Source organism: Pipistrellus hanaki (genome assembly GCF_964339955.1).
Source record: "Pipistrellus hanaki genome assembly, contig: scaffold_36, whole genome shotgun sequence".
NCBI classification, from domain to species: domain Eukaryota; kingdom Metazoa; phylum Chordata; class Mammalia; order Chiroptera; family Vespertilionidae; genus Pipistrellus; species Pipistrellus hanaki.
In genome coordinates, this window is record NW_028182296.1 from 817,994 (window position 1) to 832,770 (window position 14,777).

The following is a 14,777-nucleotide window of genomic DNA, read 5'->3' on the forward strand; positions in this document are numbered from 1 at the left end:
CATTCAGTCTGCAGGACGACGCTCTATCCACTAGCCAGGGGTCTTCAAACTACGGCCCGCGGGCCACATGCGGCCCGCAGAGGAGTCTGATCCGGCCCGCCAGGTTTTTTGGGCAGTGAGCACAGCCGAGGTGTTACAGTAGGAATTAGTAGTTCATATAGTCCGGCCCTCCAGCTCTCTGAGGGACCGTGATATGGCCCCCACTTTAAAAAGTTTGAGGACCCCTGCAACTAAGCCAACCCAGTCTTGGCTAGATTTGTAGTCTTAAGGAATAATTGAAATAATTCTTTTCACCTGAGGGAGCAAAATCTGTAATAATGTACCCAATGAGGAGTTCAGTTTTGTAGACAACACTTTCTACAAACCTGTAACAATCCCCTAAAACTTCAGTTCTCAGTTCCCAATGTCACTAGGATGCCCCAGAACAATATTCACAATGGTCAATGAGTAATTGGGATCCTAGAGCCACATGCAAAGCTAGATTGCTGCATTACCCAAAGAGCCATGCGCTAAAGCGGGCTGGGCTTAGTCAATGAAGCCCAGGAGAGGCTCATTATTACTGTGATCATTGCTTCGAGTTTGACTTCCAGAGTCTTCTCTTGGTAGTGAATTTGACCTTTGCAGTGTGCTCACAGAATTGGAGGCTCCAGTGCTGGGTCACGAGACATCAAGGGTAGCATCTCTGCAGTGCAGTTGTCTGTCTGTGGCTGGTTGGGTCACAACAGGCCGTGACTGAGTTCTTTGTGCCTCTAAACTACTTTCTGCTTCCAGAGTTCAACCCGGCCTCACCTCATTCACCCTCCAGCCTCGGGTGTGGGTGCCTGTTCCGGTTCTGCAGTCCAGCTCTCAGCGCCAGAACAGTGAGTTGCTTGAGGGTGTGGCATGGTGTGATTGGGTGGGACAAGGTAACAGGCTGAAAATACACCTTATAATGCCATGGTGGTGTGACTGGGGATGGAGGATTGGGGAAATCCTGATCAGTCTTATAGCTAAAAGCAACAAAGAAGATGAAGCAAAGTTTTGTGTGAAGAGTTTTGCTGTCATTTGCAGAAAGCTGCTGCCATTAATGGCTGGGATCCAAAGAGGGGCATGGTGGGAGTTAGGTTTCTAATCTATTCTCAAAACTTCTCAGAGGAAGAGCATACCAGAAGAGAGAAGATAGCAGTTAGGGACAGGATGGAGAAGTCCTGGGAAAGCCCTGATGGAATACAGGTATCACTGGGTCTGGGATGGGCAAGGGTCCTGAGCAGCCTGAGACTGTGGGTCCTGGTGGTGGTTTCCAGACTCTCAACAGACCTTTACTTTCACCAGATTGCTGCATTCGTAACCACTTAAGGGGGCTGGGTGGTAGAGCTTATTTCAGGGCCTCCTAGTCTTGTGGCCTCTGAAGAGGTTGTGTCCTGGGAATGTCCAGCCAATCTTCTAGGTCTTTGAACTTGGGACCCTAAAGGAACACCAAGCCCAGAATTCTAAGTCCAGGACTAGGGTCACATGACTGGTCCCTGTTTTTGGCAACCAGTGGAATGGGATGTGAGAAGTTTTTCCAGTCATGGGTTGCTATATGGGTATAGGCTTGGAGCCAAGTCTGAGCTCATTAAGGAACCCTAAGATGTCCACCCACTTTTCTTCCTTTTAATTAGGAACTGGAAACAATGGGACAGCACTGAGGTCTTGAGTAGTTTAGTGACAACGCGGACGTCTGTTCTGTAGGTGATGGGAGCAATGGGAGGTTTTGAGCAATGGAGGCATGGTATGCTGAACCATATAGATGGGATTGAGGTGGTAGAAAGAGCTGGATGGATGATGCTATGATCGACTTCGTTAGTGTCATAGCAATTCACCCTGAGGGTGGCTGTGGAGGTGAAATAAGCTTTGGATTATGGATTGGTGTTTTAGGTGTGACCACCAGGATTTTCTAATTTGAAGGTGGAAAAAGAGGTAAGAGTGAAGGAAGATTTGAAAGATTACATTTGGCAACTGGAGGTATGGAAGAGCCACCAGCTGAGATGCAGATATTCAAAGTAGAAACTAATGTTCACTGGGGATAAGAAAACATTTTTCAGGGAGCAGTTCATGAGCAACTGGAACTCTGAGGCACAGTTCAGGATAAAAACTTCTTCAAAATGTAGGTGGAGTGTATGGACAAAGGAAGTGTTATAGATAATCTTTTTTTTTATCTTTTTAATTGGAAACCTAAGAGCAATGAAACAGGATGAGACTGCAGCTGTTACATATTTACTTGTTCAACATATAACAGGATATTGTTGTGAGTTTGAACCTGGGTTGTTTTCCTCATTCTGGTTGAGTTGCTTAGGGCATGAGTGGTCATTGGTGAGACTCACTGGGCATGGGGTAGATGGGTATACAGTATAGGACGTGAGTGGTGAAGGCTGTGACTTGTGAAGGGAGGTCAGGTGCATTGCTATTGGAAGTGGCATGAAGATATGTGTTTCTCAATAGGTGAGGCTGAAAGCAAACACCATCAGGGAGAGACGCCTTCATTGCAGGGCTGAAGGCTGCCTCAAGGAGTTTGGACTCTAAGAGTTTGTGTAGAACATATTTCTGTTTGAATTTGTAAAGCAGTGTTTATACCACAGATGCTGATCAATGTGTAGGAATTGAAGGAGATGGTTTTGGGGGCTGAGGGAGTACAGGTGTGAGACAGGTGTTGGAGAGGGGATATTCATAAAAGGCTGCAGAGACATGACATTTAAATAAGAGGGAATGAAGGTTGAGTCCATTACCTGCTGATACTACAGAGTAGTGAATTTAAAGGTTAATTCCTAAAAAGAGAGTGCATTGTAGTGGTACGGCCTTTATTGAAAGCTTAGGTGAAATATGTGTGCTCACTGGCCTCTTGTTATTGAGGGCTGTTACAGTGATCAATAGGAGTGAGATAGCATACATCACCTTCCTTTGGGCTTGAAAAACTCCACTGGCTTTGGAAGGCAGAATGGTATGAGAAATATATTACAGAGGTCGTGAATAAAAATTTTGGAAAATGATTGGGAAGTAAACAGTGCTCATCACGGCATCCTTGTGTTACATTTGACTTTGAGCCTCTGGGAATGAAGCTGTGTGAGAGAATTGTGATTCCATGAATTATGACCAAGAGGCAGTGCGAAATAATAGCATCAGCACCCTGAGATTGTGTTCAAATGATTGAAGTGAGATGCCATCATTATTGGGGTCATAAAATGGGAATTCAGAGGACAATAGATCATTGCCTGATAAGCATCCTCTCAAATCCTCACACTCTCATTATGGACACCATCTCTCCCTACCCTGTGTTCATGACACCCGCTGTATTGAAAAGGGGCAATGAGGCCTGCATGTGAGTCCCAGAGCACAGGTATTCTCTTTATAATCATCTAGCCTTATTGTTGTGGGAAGACACAGTTTCATCTGGAATATAAGGGAATAAGGATTTAATGGCACCAAGTCCTTGGGTCGTTTTCTTATGTGGGGAGTTGGGGGAGCAGATGGATGTTGGGGAGGATGAACATGAAATCATAGCAGAGAAACTGATCATGGACTGAACTGTGTCCATTGTGACAGGTATGAACTTTGAAGACGTGGCCATCACCTTCTCTCAGGAGGAGTGGGAGCTTCTTGATGAGGCTCAGAGACTGCTGTACTGCAAGATGATGCTGGAAGTTTTTGCTCTTGTATCATCTGTAGGTGAGACCTTTACAATTCTCCTAGTGTCCTGAGGTGATGTCCTCTCTTTCTTTATTCTCCAAATGTAAGCTTTCTCTCTCCCAGACCTAGACCATGGGCTCTTCTATTTTATTCTATTATCCTGTCAAATCTGCTGTGGCAGAGAGTGCTTAGTTATTTGGAAAAACCTGAGCAAAGGATTCCATGAAAATCCCTCATACCCATAGGGTCAAATAGTACATGAAGTGTCTGGGAGTCAGGATTGTTCCAAACAGCTTAATGGGACCAGCCTTGTATTTTGACTTTTTGGGAGGTGTCTATGACTTATCCATGGCTTCCACTTCACCATTAGTTCAGTTAAAGGCGCTTTGTGACTGACTATGCCATGTTATGGTCATTACTTGCATGAACGAGGGGGTGTTCCTGAAAGACCTCTTTCCATTGTTTGTAATGTTATGTTACCTGAATACTATTGAATGCTGTGTTGCTCTAGGCAGGTGCTGCCTCCCCACCTCTATTGTCTTTCAATAAAACTCAGAATATCTGTGTTTCTTGAGCTTGTTCAAGAGAAGGTACAAGGGCAACAAAGCTGTTTTCACAGGGTGAACATGCAGAATGATTTAAAAGGCTGCCTCTTTAATTGCAACTCATGGGAAATATGACATAAAAGTGGTGTTTTGATCCTACCAGAAACCTGCTCTTATCTAACAGAATTTAGGTTGATGTGCCCATGGCAACAGCTGATTGATCCATTTTCCTTGCAATGCTGGACATTTCTCTGATTTATCTTTTAGTGTGTGACTTCCTGGTTTCTGGCTAGCTTCAACTTTTTACCCTTTTCCCACCACCCATTGTTCTAAACTGCTCTATCTGCAGTATTTTCAAATAATGATTCACATATTTGTAATGAAATGTACATAGGTGCCTCACAAGTCCTTGACACAAGCTTGTCATTTCTTGAATTTTACTTGGAATAAGATATAAGCAACATTATCCACAGCTTGCCCATGTCACCAGCAGACAAGTCCTGTAGAACACTGTTAGCAGAAGAATTAACACATGATCCAGCTTCTGTTTCATATGGTGCTTGCCATATTTGTTTCATATTTTGTTTGAGATCTTCCATATATGGTGATCTTCAGTGGCACCAAGCATCACAGCAGCACTTTTTCAATCCTTCCTACAGATTTGTTACTGTCAGACAATTGTATGTAAGCAATGTATTATGTGCGATACACTTTTATAAGGAGACTTCTCCCTATCACCACAGTCAACAGTTATTTCATCACCATATTTCTGTTTTCAGGTTGTGGTCATAAAACACATGATGCAGAGGCCTGTTCTGAGCAGAGTCAATGTGTGCAAGGGGAGTCACAGGATAGCAATTCTAAGACAGCTTCAACAACTCAGAGGACCCCTCTCTGTGGGAGGTGTTTCTCTGTGTTAAGAGATAGTCTGCACCTGACTGAGGCACAAGCAGCAGAATTTGAACAGAAAGCAGTCTTCAGTGACGTATGTGTAAGAGACTTCTGTTTCAGTGCAAACCCTCACCAGCAACACAGAGATGCCAGTGAAGAGAAGCCCTGGAAGGAAGCTGTGGACCAGGCCTCATTTGTGACCAGGTGCAACTTCTATTTCTCAGGGATGTCTTCAACCAGTATGGAGGTTGGGAAAGACTCCCCAGACATCTCAGAGCTTCTTCAGGGCAAGGCTACTGTCAAGACTGAGGAGCCACACAATCGTGAGATTTCAGAGGACTTTCCTGATAGAAAAAGGCATCATCCATGGGAGGAATGTGAAAAAGCTGCCTGCCACAAAAGGAATCTTGTTCAACATCAAGTTGTCTGCTCTGGAGTAGTAAATTGTGAGTGTTATATTTGTAGGAAAGTTTTCACGTGTATCTCAAATCTCAATAGACATAAGAGAGTTCACACCAGAGTAATATCCTATGAGTGTACTGATTGTGGGAAGCTGTTCAATCACAGGTCTTCCCTCACTACACATCACAGAGTTCACACAGGAGAAAAACCTTACCAATGCAGTGAATGTGGAAAATCATTTAGTAAGAGTTTTCACCTCTTACGCCACAAGAGAGTTCACACTGGGGAAAAGCCATATCAATGTAGTGATTGTGGGAAGTGCTTCAGTCAAAGGTCTAAACTCATTGAACACCTCAAAATTCACACTGGTGAGAGACCATATGTGTGTAGTGATTGTGGGAAGTCATTCAGGAACATGTTCACTCTCACACAGCACCAGAGCGTTCACACTGGCGAAAAGCCTTATGAGTGTAGTGATTGTGGGAAGTCATTCAGGAACATGTTCACTCTCACACAGCACCAGAGAGTTCACACTGGAGAAAAGCCTTATGAGTGTAGTGATTGTGGAAAGTCATTCAGGCAGCTCTCCAATCTCAGAGCACACGGGAGAATTCACACAGGAGAAAAGCCATATGAGTGTAGTGATTGTGGGAAGTCTTTCAGAAAGATCTTCACTCTCAGAGAACACCAGAAAGTTCACACTGGAGAAAAGCCATATGAGTGTGGTGAATGTGGGAAATCATTTAGGCGAAAATTTGAGTACACACAGCATCACAGAATTCACACTGGGGAAAAGCCATATGAGTGTATTGATTGTGGGAAGTGCTTTAGTCAAAGGTCTACCCTCCGAAATCACCTCAGAGTTCACACTGGCAGATCTCCACTCTCAGAGAACATCAGAGAATTCACACTTACTGATAAAAGCCATATGAGTGTTTTAAATGTGGGAAATCATTTAGGCAAAAATCTGCTTTCACAAGGCATCACAGAATTCACACTGGAGAACAACCATATGAGTGTAGTATTTTAGTAAAGTAAATCTGTCACACCTGCACTCTCAGGGAGAACAACCGAAGTCAACTTATATGATGTACTTACACTCTTAATTTCATCGTTAATATTCAGAGCCACTCTTATTAAAGTCTAAGCATTCATTAATCCATTAAGTGATCTGTAGGTTTCAGTATTAGACAATTTCCTGGTGTAAATACTCTCGTTATTTTTTTTTTAAAACTGTCAAATGATTGCATTGAATACGGACCTGATTAGATATTTTAGTAGCACATCATTGTATTTTATTTCATAGTCATGGGAGACACTGCAGTTAAACTAGATGGAAAGTGCCTCTTCTAGATATAAGTCCAAATGATTGCAGGTCATGTGGTCTCTTTGGTCTTTGAGGACAGTCTGAGGACCTCCATCACTATTTCCTATACCTGGAATCACTAATAAAAATAATAATCTCATGGGTTTGTGGATTCCCTTTTGCCCTCTGTTTAGGTCACCTTAAGGTAATTGCTCAACAGGTTGGAACGCAACGCTAGAGGATGAATAATACTGTAATCAAGCCCAGGATGTGAATTTTGTAACCAGTCATACTTCCCACTGATTCTAATAGCAAAAGTCTTCACTGTTTGCGAACATTCGCTGACACTGAGGTAAGGTTGGTCTTCCCAAGAAATGAGAACTGACATGCATCCGGGAGCACCTTTCTAATGGGTGCTATTTGTTGAGCTCTGACCTGGAGAGAAAGCTGAGAAACTGTCACATGTGACATACACTCACCTTTAACTCATACACAGGTTGGTGCTATAATAAGCTCACTGCTGTAAATTCAGATTGTATTTTTAAAGATATTTTAGAAAATGATTTTATTCTTTTTTCTGGTTGGAGAGAGAAAGACGTTGGAATAAAGATAAACATAGATATGCTGTCTCCCTCTCACCCCCTACTAGGGATACATTGGGGCATGTGCACTGATGTGGAATCAAACCAGAGAACTTTCTCTGAGGTCACTGCCTGGGCCAGAGCTTGTTCCTGTATTATTATTATTCCTACCCTTTATTTTATTATTTTCCACACCAACAACTCTAAATCCTCTTTTGCCACATCCTGTAATTTCCTACTACCCTCTTGTAATCTCTCTTTCTGCCTTTCGTGGCCCAACATGCACTCATGGATTTTTCCATTCTTTGCAATAGAATAGTTCATACCATTCATAATTTTATTGGCACTATTTGATGTGTACTTTTAAACAAATGCTGGTTTCCTCCAAGCTACACATTGATTTTGAGATTTAATACAAATGCTTATGTGAAGAGTGGTTGTTTTTATTGCTGAGTAGTACTGGATACTGTGAATAACTACTTTATCTGTTGATCTCTGTTGTTTGTTATTTGCAGGTTTTAGTTATTATAAATAAATCTTTGGGGATTATTTTCATTCAATCCTATATGTAGACATACGTTTTACTTATCAAACCATTGTGAGGGTAAATGTCTTACATTTAAGATATGCAGAACTTTGAGCCAATATGGTCATTCCCTTTGCCTTACCTCTAACCCATATTATATAAAAATTCCAATTTTTCTGCTACCCTGTAATGACATACAATGTTTAACCTTTTCAAATAGTAACCTTGGAAATGCATATAATGTTAAATTGCTTTTGTTTTAATTCCATTTACTGAGGAATTTTTAATGGTGAGCATTTGTTTTTATCTGCTTTTTTTTAAATGTCTGCTGAGAATCTTTTGCAAATTGTTTAAATAAATATATTATTTTACCAAAGGAGGACTATGCCGCATCTAAGACATATGATTAAATATCCAAAATTCTTCAGTGAATCAAGTGACTCTTTGCCATATGGAACCATAGGTTTTACAGCCTGAAAGGAAAACTGTTTCATTCAGTTTTAATGATGTGCACAACTGATGTCATCTTATACCATATACTTACATACTTAATCTGCATTGTTAACATTCAGAGCCACACTTATTTAAGTCTAATCAGTCATTACTACGTAAAATGGCATGTAGCTTTGTAGTATTTGTCAATTTCCTGGTGTAAACACTCTCATTACGGTTCATTTTAAACGGTCAAAATGAGTGCATTGAACTCAGACCTGATTATATATTTCTGAAGCACATCGTTGTATTTTATTTCCCACAAATGGATATAGAAGCAACAAACATGATTCAGAACATTCTTAGTAACACAGTAAAATTATTGGGAAATATCAAGCTTTAAATTTGGGTTCAGTTCTGACAAAAGCACATGCCTGGGTTGTGGGCACAAACCCCAGCAAGGGGCTTGCAGGAGGCAGCGGTTCAATGATTCTCTTCATTGATGTTTATATCTCTCACCCCTCCCTTTCTCTATGGAAGTATGTGTGTGTGTGTGTGTGTGTGTGTGTGTGTGTGTGTGTGTGTGTGTGTATTTCAGAGAGTTTTCTTTAAAGAGAGTAAATTAGTATGACCCAGTATGTGTGGGGTCACAACAATGCATGCTGTGGAAGACACATTAGAATGGCAGAAAATTTCCCTTTGTCCCATATGGGGTTATTTTGCATTGCAGACCAATGCCTTAAAAGAAAGTCCGTATGACTTTGTGGTTCTAATTTGCAGTCTGGTTCCGCTCTTATTGGTGAGTTTAATGGTCTCCCAGAATAGGAGTCCCTTGTTGGGCCTGTGTGAACAATATGAATTATATTTTCTACCCACAGTAAGTATTACATAATTCTAAGCAATGTTTAGGCGAAATCCTCCCCATATTATAAAGGATCCATGTGCCATTAAGTATGAAATTTATATGCTGCCGAGACCGGTTTGACTCAGTGGATAGACCGTCGGTCTGCAGACTGAAAGGTCCCAGGTTCGATTCCGGTCCAGGGCATGTACCTTGGTTGTGGGCACATCCCCAGTAGGGTGTGTGCAAGAGGCAGCTGGTCAATGTTTCTCTCTCATCAATGTATCTAACTCTCTTTCCCTCTCTCTTCCTCTCTGTAAAAAAATCAATAAAATATATTAAAAAATAGAAATTTCATATGCTGTTGTCATTTGCTGTAATACTCCGAGGTTTAAATGGAACCACCATTAAAATAGAAAAACTCTATCAGTAGAGAGTAGGAAAGACTGCAGTAAATTGGAGGGGAAAATGCCTCTTCTAAACATTTTTTTACCAATGGTCAAAAGTCTGTGGCTTGTGTGCTGTTTGCTTATAGACATTTTCAGGGCCTGCATAACTGTTTTCTGTGGCTGATATCATTGACAGAGTAAATAAATACTAATTTTTTTTAGTTCCCTGACCCATCTAGGGTGGTTATATCAAGGTTTCCTCAACTAGAAAGACCTCAGAGCTGAGAAAGAATAATCCTACAATCAGTCCCAGGTTGTGTTTTTTTGTGATCTGTCAGCATTCCTGTGGATTCCAATGGTAATCATCTTCACTGATTGCCAATATTTGCTTCCCCTGAGCCAAGGCTTGTCCCCCAGGAAATTTGGAGAGAGATGCTATGGCCAAATAGGGATGTGATTTTTATTTTCTAACAAGATTGAGATATCCAGGTCTTTATTGGAAATGCTCTTTAAGGCTTTATTAAGTACTAGTAGCCCAGTGCATGCAAATTCATGCAATGGAGAGGGAGATCCCTAAGCCTAGCCTGCCTCTTCTCACACTTCAGGAGCCCTCAGTGACTGGAGTCGACCTTGTGATCAGGGAATGGTGATGCCCCATCACACCTCTGCTGCTGCCAGTGCCAACAGTGGAAGCCTCAGCTGTCCCTGGTTACCTGAGCCTCTGGCAGACTTGAGTGGCTGGACAACCACCGTCCCAGGCTTAGGCACCTTGGGCAGAACCTTGGGGACTGGGGACGGGGGTCTGCGGGGACTGGGGGATTCCAGAGGCAGGCATATGCCTTACCCATGGGATAGGTCAGCTAAAAGGTAATGGAGGAAGGTGCCTGCGCTTTTCTGAGCATCACTCCTGGACCTGGCATCTCTGCTCCTCTACTTAGTGTGCATGGTCTCCCCATAACACCAGGGCCCAGAGGCAGAATGGGCTCAGTGCTCTCTGCAGTGGGGATGGGGAAAATATGAAGGGACCTCATTCAGCACAGGTTCCTGCACAGAATGAACGGAAACCACAGGATCACCATGGCTGTGAATGTCAGCGTTTTTGCAATCAGCCCCATCGGATTGAGGAATCACCTGGACAATGCACATGAGAAGGAGGCTTGGAGGCTGCATAGTGACTGCTGTGAATATAAGAAAACATTGACGCTGGAATGCTTGCAGTCCAGTAACCTTCCCAGTCACCTCACTTAATATGTGGACTTCACCCCCACAACAGTGGGGGACCCAGGCAGCAAGGAGTTACCCAGGGTCCATGCAGAAGTGGGTTCTGATTTTTGTGCCAATGACATCTGCCCAAACTCCGTTTTTATTTTAAGTTCACTGCTATAAATCTTGGTTTTAGGAAGCTCTGGGACAAAGTCTAGGTGGATGAGACAAAGCCAACAAACAATCCTGATTAACATCCACTGCCATTCCCTACCAGTCCCTACCCCTCTCCTTTGCCCCTGAGCAGCCCCAAAAGTGGCTGGCACCGTGTGGTCGCCTTTTGAATGTGGTCCATCTAGTAGGTCAGGCTCTACTATTGACCATGATGTTGGCTGCATCCAGTGATAGGCTTTGACCAATGAAATGTGGGAGTCGAGCCTGTCACCTTAACAGAAGAGTCTGGAACCAGGGAGATGGGCCGCCCTCTCTGTCGATTTCTAATAACACCCAGCAGGAACCTACATGTTGGCAGCTCCTTTATCCTGATTCCAGCAGAACCAGGGTGCTCCTGTGCTATAAACAGGAAAGATACCTTATTTACTCTAAGCACTAAAGCTTTGGGGTTGCTCATTACCCATAATAACATCTAGTCTGTCCAAATGGAAATGCATCTCCGATTCTACCCTCTAGGGGGCAGCAAAGCCTAAAATTAGTAGCTACAGCAATGTGGTTAGAGACACATGGGTTTGTCTTCTAGCCCTGCCTTTATTAACTCTACAAACAAGCAATTAATTTTGACTCGGAGCCTGGATTCCATCCCAATCAAATATATTGTGAACCCATATCAAATTGCAAATGGATTAAATAAAATAATAATATATATAAAGCATTGAATCCAGGCTTGGCGCCTGTAGGAAACATTCAGTAACTCTTAGCTCCTTGACATCTCAATGTGTACTGACTACAGATATGCAGACAATATAGAACATGTCAATGTGTTGGCCTATATAGCCTCTCAAATTTCTTTTTTAAACCTGGATTACATATATTCTCTCTTAGTCTGTCTTTTATCTTAACAATGATTTTTTCATGTAAAAAAAAAGAGGTAAGCAGAAAAGGCTCAGTATATTAAGCATAGACCCATGCACAGAAAGACTGCTCGTTCAGTTCTTATTTGAGGGCACCTGCTGTTGTTATGGGCTGTAGTCCATGTCCAGGAAGCCACTGTATGTTTCTATCCTTCTTCTCTCTATAAAAGCCAATTAAAATACCTTTATATATCTTTATCCATTTAGATTTGTAGTCTTAAGGAATAATTGAAATAATACTCTTCACCTGAGGGAGCATTCTAAGAGTCAGGGAATCTGAAATAATGTTTCCAAACGGGAGTTCAGTTATGTTGACAGCACTCCCTAGAATCTTGTGACGATCTCCTAAAACCTAATGTTGTCAGTTCCCAATGTCACTTGGATTCCCCAGAACAATATTCCTAATGGTCAGTGAGTGATTAGGATTTTAATGCCATATGCGAGGCTAGATTGCTGCAATACCCAAAGGGACATGCGCTAAGGAGGGCTGGGTTTAGTCAATGAAGCCCAGGAGAGGCGCAATATCCCTGTGCTCGTTGGTTTGAGTTTGACTTCCAGAGTCTTTCTCTTGGTGGTAAATTTGATAATTGCAGTGTGTGTTCACGAAATCAGAAGCTCCGGTGCTGGGTCACGAAGCAACAGAGGCAGTGTCCCGCAGTGCTGTTTTCTGTTTCTGGCTGGTTGAGTCACAACAGGCCGTGACTGAGTTCTTTGTGCCTCTAAACTACTTTCTGCTTCCAGAGTTCTACCCGGCCTCATCTCATTCACCCTCCAGCTTTGGGTGTGGGTGCCTGTTCCGGTTCTGCAGTCCAGGTCTCAGCGCCAGAACAGTGAGTTTCTTGAGGGTGCCATATGGTGTGATTGGGTAGGAGAAGGTAACGGGCTGAAAAGCCACAGTTAAGGCAGTGGTGGTGTGACTGACGAGGGAGGATGAGTGAAATCCTTGTCTGTCTTATAATTAAAGGCAGCAAAGATGATGAAGCACAGTTTTGTGTGAGGAGTTTTGCTTTCATTTGCAGGAACCTGCTGCCATTAATAGAAAATGTCAATGTGTTGGCCTATGTATCCTGTCAAATTTCCTCTTTAAACCAGTAGGATTACACATATTCTCTCCTAGCCTGCTTTTACTCTTTATAATGTAATATTTTCTGAAAAAAAAAGAGCCAAGCTGAAATGGCTCTGTTTATTCAGCATAGTCCCATGCACAGAAAGAAAGCTGGTTCAGTTCTTATTTGAGGGCACTTGCTGTGGTTATGGGCTGTAGCCCATTAGGGGGTCATGTACGAGGAAGCCATTCTATGTTTCTATTTTTTTTCTCTATGTAAAAGTCAATTAAAATATCTTTACATATATTTATCCATTTAGATTTGTAGTCTTAAGGAATAATTCAAATAATAATTTTCACCCCAGGAAGCATTGTAAGTCATGGAATCTGAAATAATGTTTCCAAACAGGAGTTCAGTTTTGTAGATAACACTTCCTAGAAACCTGTGACAATCTCATAAAACCTAATGTTCTCAATTCCCAAAGTCACTTGGATGCCACAGAACAATATTCACAATGGTCAATGAGTGATTGGGATCCTAGAGCCACATGCAAGGCTAGATTGCTGCATTACCCAAAGGGCCATGCGCCAAGGAGGGCTGGGCTTAGTCGATGACGCCCAGGAGAGGCTCATTATCACTGTGCTCATTGGTTTGAGTTTGACTTCCAGAATCTTTCTCTTGGTGGTGAATTTGAACTTTGCAGTGTGCTCACAGAATCAGAGGATCCAGTGCTAGGTCACGAGACAACAGAGGTAGTGTCACCGCAGTGCAGTTGTCTGTTTGTGGCTGGTTGGGTCACAACAGCCACAGACAGTTCGTTGTGCCTCGAAACTACTCTCTAATTCCAGAGTTCAACCTGGCTTCACCTCATTTACCCTCCAGCCTCTGGTGTGGTGGCCTGTCCAGTCTTGAAGTCCAGGTCTCAGCACCAGAACAGTGAGTTGCTTGAGGGTGTCACATGGTGTGATTGTGTGGGAGAAGGTGACAGGCCATGGTGGTGTGACTGAGGTGGGAGGATTTGGGAAATCCTGTTATGCATTATACCTAAAGGCAGCAAAGAAGATGAAGCAAAGTTTTGTGTGAGGAGTTTTGCTTTCATTTGCAGGAAGTTGCTGCCATTAATGGCTGGGATCCAAAGAGGGGCATGGTGGGAGTTAGGTTTCTAATCTTTTCTCAAAGTTTCTCAGAGGAAGAGCATACCAGAAGAGAGAAGATAGCAGTTAGGGACAGGATGGAGAAGTCCTGGGACAGCCCTGATGGAATGCAGGCATTACCGGGGCTGGGCTGGGCAAGGGCCCTGAGCAGTCTGAGACTGTGGGTCCTGCTGGTGGTTTCCATGCTTTCAACAGGCCTTTACTTTCACCAGATTCATGCAGATGCAGAATCAGTTAAGGGGACTGGGTTGTAGAGCTTATTTCAGGGCATCCCTGGCTTGTGGCCTCTGGAATAGTTGTGTCCTGGGAATGTGCATCCACTTTTCTAGGTCTTTTACCTGGGATCCTTGATGGGACACCAAGCACAGAATTGTAAGTCCGGGACTAGGATTATATGACTGCTCCTTGTTTTTGGCAACCAGTGGAATGGGATGTGAGAAGGTTTTCCAGTCCTGGGTTCCTTTATGGGTGAAGACTTGGAGTGAAGTCTCAGATCATTCAGGAACCCTGAGGTGCTTCTCCTTTTTTCCTTTTATTTATTTATTTTTAAAAAAATATATTTTATTGATTTTGTACAGATAGTAAGGGAGAGAGATAGAAACATCGATGAGAGAGCGTCATCTATCAGCTGCCTCTTGCACACCCCCTACTGGGGATATGCCCGCAGCCAAGGTAAAAGCTCTTGACGGGAATCGAACCTGGGACCCTTCAATCCCCAAGCTGATGCTCTA